Source organism: Crocodylus porosus, unplaced genomic scaffold, assembly GCF_001723895.1.
Source record: "Crocodylus porosus isolate Cpor-Errol unplaced genomic scaffold, CroPor_comp1, whole genome shotgun sequence".
NCBI classification, from domain to species: Eukaryota; Metazoa; Chordata; order Crocodylia; family Crocodylidae; genus Crocodylus; species Crocodylus porosus.
In genome coordinates, this window is record NW_017728949.1 from 17,205,861 (window position 1) to 17,211,839 (window position 5,979).

Below are 5,979 nucleotides of genomic sequence, written 5' to 3' on the forward strand. Positions count from 1 at the left end.
GCGGTCTCACCAAGGCCGAGTACAAGGGGAGAATGACGTCCCGGGATTTGCTCGAGAAGCATCTATGGATGCACGCCAGCATTTTGGTCGCTTTGCTAGCCGCAGCATCGCATTGCAGGCTCATGTTCATAGCAGAAGGAACAAGCTATGCTATCACAAATTTATTTGCTGTCTTAGTACCAAGAAAGTCTCAGAAGTTGGGGGCAGCTGGAAAAAATCTCAGGATAATCTCTGCATCTGAATGAGACATTCTGTCTCTGTAGAAGATGAAGATTGATTTAATCAGTGATTCTCTACCAAGGTGCTGCAGTACTCTGAGGTACCACAAGATCTTTTTAAGGGTGCCATGTCACTTGGCTTCTGTGTGAGGAGGTAAGCACTTCTTCCTGGCACCTTTGGCTGCTCCTCTCAAGACTCCTGCTCTTGCTGCCACCCCCACACTCTGAGCAGTGTGATCTGCTGCAGGCAGGCATGGGACATGGTGCTGCACTCTTCAGCCTGGCTCATCCACCCAGTCCTTTCATGCTCCTAGCGCAGGCAAGAGGGGTCTTGGAGGGAAGATGGTTCCAATTGCTTGTTTGCAAGTCCCTGGGGAGCACCCACAGTGATGGGGGCAGTGCTCACCCCTTGGGTACAGACTGGGATAGGGAGGGAGCAGAAAGAATTGACCTTTTTCTTTTTAACAGGAATGCAAAGAAACACGCTTCCTAATTTTTAATGTCTGCAACCTGCAGAAGTAGATGTGAATAGCAGTAAGCAGGAGAAGTTGAAATAAGTTTGAGACACCATCATGAGATACTCAAATGTCAGCTGGACTACTGGACATCCCCAGTGCTCTGCCACTGACTTTGAAATAAGTCAGTTTAACTATCCTCCTCCCCATGTGTACTGTGAGGCAGGGTCTGTCATTGTGCAACATTTTGAACATGCAGTGGTACGTATTGTGCCATCTGCTTCTATCAAAACATTAGATAAAATCTGCACTGACCTCAATATCTAAAAGTAAAGATAGTATTTATTACCATAATATTCAAGACTCTATTCAAGGTCAGGGCCCACTGTGTTCAGTGATTACACTCTGAATGTAGACAGAAGGCAGCAAGCTGTGAAAGTCAGAAAGAGATAAAGAAGTGATAGACATGTTATGTATTTTTTTTTAAGATTCATTAGTGGAGTCATCTGCACTGAACTTCATGTTTTTGTTTGTTTAGCTTTTAGTGCAGTGATTCTCATCTCGGGTGCCAAGGGGGTGTGAGGAGATAATCACTGTAATAAACTAAATCAGATTTTGAAATGGGATATTTCTAAATTCAGAAATGTTTTTAGAAGGCTGTCTTGAATCCAGAATGATTGAGAACCACTCATCTAAACGAAGATAGCATATAGACTTCTAATCTAAATTCTTACTGGATTGAACTCTGGACTTTTCTTTACAGGAAGCATCACAGGATGGAGGGTAAAGTTGGGTGGTTCAAAGTTGACCAGAGTAACTTAAAAGATTACCTCCTTCAGGAAGGACCAAAACTCTGACTCATGTTATTTTCTAGCAAAGACACTAAGACCAGCCCTGCAATCATAGTTCTCATTTGTAAATGCATCTTGTGCCGCTAAGGCCCAAGAGGGGCACCATACATGGGAATCAGAAGCCAACAACTTGTTTTTATTTGTATAATCCCACTGGCTGCCTATGCACATGCTTGGGGTGGGGACATCTTAATTAGAGCAGTTCTGCAGCAATGCTAGAGCGTTCTAATTAGAATACAGGGCAGACTTGATTAACTGAGTCCACTTCCAGGCATTCTAATTAGAATGCATCGGAGCATGTCTATAGGCAGCCATTGGAACCAGTTTTATTTCAGATTCTGTTTTAGAATCAAATTATAACACAAATCCGATGGATGTAGTTGATGAGGAGATACCACCAAAGACTGCCTTGCTCGTGGTCTTGGTTGGATTTTCACAATAGTATTAGACACCCAAATGACTATTATTCTAAGAAAGTACCGAGATAGAAAATATTAACTATACACAAAAAAACCCAATGATAATTGAGAGAAGAGACTAGGAGTTGTATCCTGCAGTGACTGGAAGGATTTCAGGGGACCATGCCAAAGTTTCTTTTATAGCCTGGCTATTAATTTGTGCTTCTGCATGGGATGGCATATGCATATTGCCTGTGATCATGCCACATCCCTATTAGAGGGGGCATTAATAGCCATCTGCAAAGTATCTCCTTTTGGGTTGCAAGCCATTGCTTCTGTTGAATACAAGAGTCCAGCTTTCAGGTACACATGCTGGGAAAAATTCCTGTAAAAAGTTGACCCCATGTGGGTGGGAGAGGAGGTTCAGTAATGACTAAGCAGTTGTAATGAAAGATGGCTACGATGGAGGGACTGCTGTACCCATTTATTTCACTGCAAGACATCCCAACATTTCTCAGGTTGAAGCTTGCAATCCTTTGAAAGAACTGTTCTGTTTTGTGTTTTTACAGCAGAAACCAGAGAAGTAATTTTAACAAAAGCTGCTTGCTGTTTATCATGTACTATTGAGTACTAGTCTTACCCCTGATGGAGGAAATGCTGCCAAAACTTGGAACTGGAGTCCATTCGACGATAGGGTAGACTGGACTGTTTAGCAGCTAGTCTAGAAGTGAAGCTGTGATAGACAGACACATGGATGTCCTTTGCTCTGGCAGCTCCTGCAGCCAAGCTGGTTCCAAATGTAGTGATGTCTGCCTTTCCTTTGGATTAAATCAGCAAGGCCAAGGGAGGCATACTGGTGTGTGGGCAGCTCAGTGTCTCCATATACATTGCTCAGGCTTTTGAACCCTGGAGAGGTCACTCTAGCTTCACTTTATTTTCATGCAAGGATTACATGCAAAGAGCTGACTATTCACTCGAAGTAATTCTATTGTCTTGCGGGACAGACAGATACCTGCCTACTACTACTGCTGTATTGCTTGGTCCTTGCAAACCCGAACATTTCTATTGCATCTCAAGATACACATGAAATAAAAAGTCAGTTCCTCCAAATCGAGCTAGGGTTCAGCAGAGAGGCCACCATTTAGCACTGCCAGAGCTCAAGCTGTATCTGCCCTATGGGCAGGATTTCAGTTGCTTAGGACAGTCACCTAGTACCTTTTGCAAACACTAAAATTACTTTTAGAAAGAGTAATGTGTGGAATGTGAAATATAATATGGCAGCCGACCCTAAACAAATACATGATTTCCTAGTCTGATACTTCTGATATGAAAACTCTTCCTCTATTCATCTTTGTTCTGCCTTTTCCATCCCCTGCTTCCTACAGAATCCTGCAAACAAATGTATTGGTATTTTAAAAAAAGGTAAAATGAGCAGGGGTTGTACCCTGGGCAAATCCTGTGGGAGAGTAGAGGTGGGGCACAGGGGAGATGGAGGTGTCACTGAGCGTCAAAGACAGGGGATTCTGAGAATGGTAGGGAGCAAGAGCAATGCTGTGGGGTTGCTTCTGCTGCCGGGGCACAGATTTTGGGGGAGGGGGAGGTATAGAGGGTGGGAGGGGGCAATGCCAATGCCCCTACTAAGTTGGTGTCCAGGACTGGTGCCCCTCTCACTCACCCCAGGTTATGGTACTGGATATCAAACTCAGCTCAGTGAAACATCCTTATGAAAAAAGGAATTATAACTTAAAAACTCTTATTTTTACCTCCCTTTTGGTCAGTCTGGCCTAGCAATAAAGAGTGCTTAAGAAGAATAAAGAACCCCCTGCTTTAAAATGAGTCTCATTCACTCACCATGTAGCTTGGATGGTTCTTTTTGACAATACTCAAGTCAGCAGGCAGAGAAAGCGGACATTCAAAACTAATCAGTAAAGTGTAAACCTATTATGAGAGCACATTTACCCCTTGCCTCCTCCTTTCTCCAGAAAATCAATCCCCATATCTGTGGGAATAACACATAACATGTACATAAAAGTTGCTATTACTTGGATCCCTTGTTATTAGGTCAGCAAAGCCACTGATGAAAAGCTCCCTAGAGCGCTGCTTGGAGACGTATAAATTCTCCAAGAAATGCACAAAATAAATTGTTACAGCTAGAGGGCATAAGATACATTATAGCGAAGCTTGTGTGTTTAGGCTCTCCCCTGTGATTCTGGAGGCAATCTCAAGTAATAAAAACCTCGTCTTGATTCCTGAATTCTTCATATTGAGTTCTGACCAGCATATAGTCATATTCCTTGGAAGTTTTTTTTTTAACATTAATGGAGGTTTTTGTGTTTGATATAAATGGGACTTCCCTAATATTACTGATTGTTCTGGGGTGATTATCTGAACATTATTAGCCTGATTTTGTAGTTGTCATGTACAAAGAGTTAGTAATGTTACAGAATTAGGAGGACCTAGTATTGCTGTTGTACTTGGGGTGATTATGCAAATTAACAAGAAAAAACATTTAGCATTCTGCTTTTGTTATCCACACCACTTCAGGAATAGTTTTCTGATGGAGAAATATGGCATTCTTGCACACAGTGCAAATCTGCAAAAGGACTCCATTTACAGAAAAAAAACACTTCCTATAACATGAATACTCCAGAAAATAAAATTTGAATTATATAATTCCCCATTTTAAAAACAAAATCCTTTATGTTTTAAACGCAATGGGGTAAGGGTTTCAGTGACAGTTTCATGGCTAAAACCTGAACAACTTGAAGGTTGATTGCAGCTGTTATTAGGTTTGGAATGTTTGTATTCTTGTTGCACAACTCACAGGGTATTTTTGATGTATGAGGTCTTTATACACATTCCATTTCTTTAAAGGTGAGGGCCTATGCTTCCTTAAATTATCTTAAGATTTCAAAAATTCCCTTTTTTCCCAGGGTTGTGGGCAAGGACCAGACAGTACAGAAGCTTGGAAATGTTTATGCTAATGATTCACCAGACTGACAGGAACAGATCCAGGTAAGCAGAATGATGAATAGCGGGAACATAAAATAGATGTGAGTTATGAAAAGCATATTTCTCCACTGAGATTTTAGTGTAATTGCTACAACAAAATAGAACTCTTCATTAAATTTACTCCTTTGGGAAGGTTTTTTAGAACCTCTATAACAATAAAATCTGTCATAGATTTCAAAATGACTGAAGTCATAGTCACTCTTTTCTGGAAACAAAAGGGTAAATATTTTAGCAACACTCCCTTTTACAAGTAGGGAATCCAATATCATGTTTACTCAAATCAAAGACATTTTCCCCCTCATTTAGCACAAAGAAAAAACCCTTGTCTTAGATTTGAGTATGGGCCAGGCAGGCAGCTGCTGCAGCTCCAGATGGGGTCAGAGTGGCTCATGTGGCAAGTAGAAGGTTCACAGAGCAATGGGAGAGTACAGGGGAAGAGAGTATGCAGTATGGTGGGGGAGCACAGGGAAGGGGCACATGGTGTAGGGACGATCACAGGGGAAAGGGCAGCAGGGATAGCACAGGGGAAGGGACATATGGAGTAGAGGGAGTGTAAGGAAGGGGTGAAGGGCAGGGGGCACGCAGTGCAGGGTGGAGCATGGGGAAAGGGCATGCAGTTCTGGGGGAGCACAGGGAAAGACGCACAGTGCAAGGGGTAGCGTGGGGGGAAGTACATGGGAAGGGGCACATGCAGTGACGGGAGCATGGGAAAAGGGCATGGGGAAAGGGACTGTGTGAAGCAAGGGGAACGCAGGGAAGAGGCTAGGGTTTCCACCCATCCCTAAATGGGCATGGCAGTCCTGAAATGGGAACCTGAAATCCCAGTGCCAGACCGCGTGACTCTGGGAGAGCATTTGTCCTGAATTCCCAGTGTTGTGCAGGGATCTAGGTTTTCCATTCACTACAGAAAATTGTGGGAAATAGTGGGTTTCCCCATGCAGACTGGTACCGGAGGACTGGAAGAGGGCCAACGTGGTTCCCATCTTCAGAAAAGGGAGGAGGGAGGACCCGGGAAACTATAGGCCAGTTAGTCTTACCTCGATCC

At 43.1% G+C, this 5,979-nt stretch overlaps 1 protein-coding gene and 1 long non-coding RNA gene across 5 annotated transcripts in view; one reads left to right on the forward strand and one right to left on the reverse strand.

Annotated features, from left to right (window-relative positions):
- Positions 1–5,979, reverse strand: part of IQCA1 (IQ motif containing with AAA domain 1) — a 186,996-nt gene that overhangs the window by 124,329 nt on the left and 56,688 nt on the right. The window lies entirely within an intron of this gene.
- Positions 1–5,979, forward strand: part of LOC109322792 — a 57,635-nt gene that overhangs the window by 44,134 nt on the left and 7,522 nt on the right. For all 3 annotated transcript variants that reach the window (XR_002104487.1, XR_002104488.1, XR_002104486.1), the window contains one exon: positions 4,856–4,937. This is a non-coding gene — a long non-coding RNA (uncharacterized LOC109322792). The remainder of the gene's footprint in view (positions 1–4,855; positions 4,938–5,979) is intronic.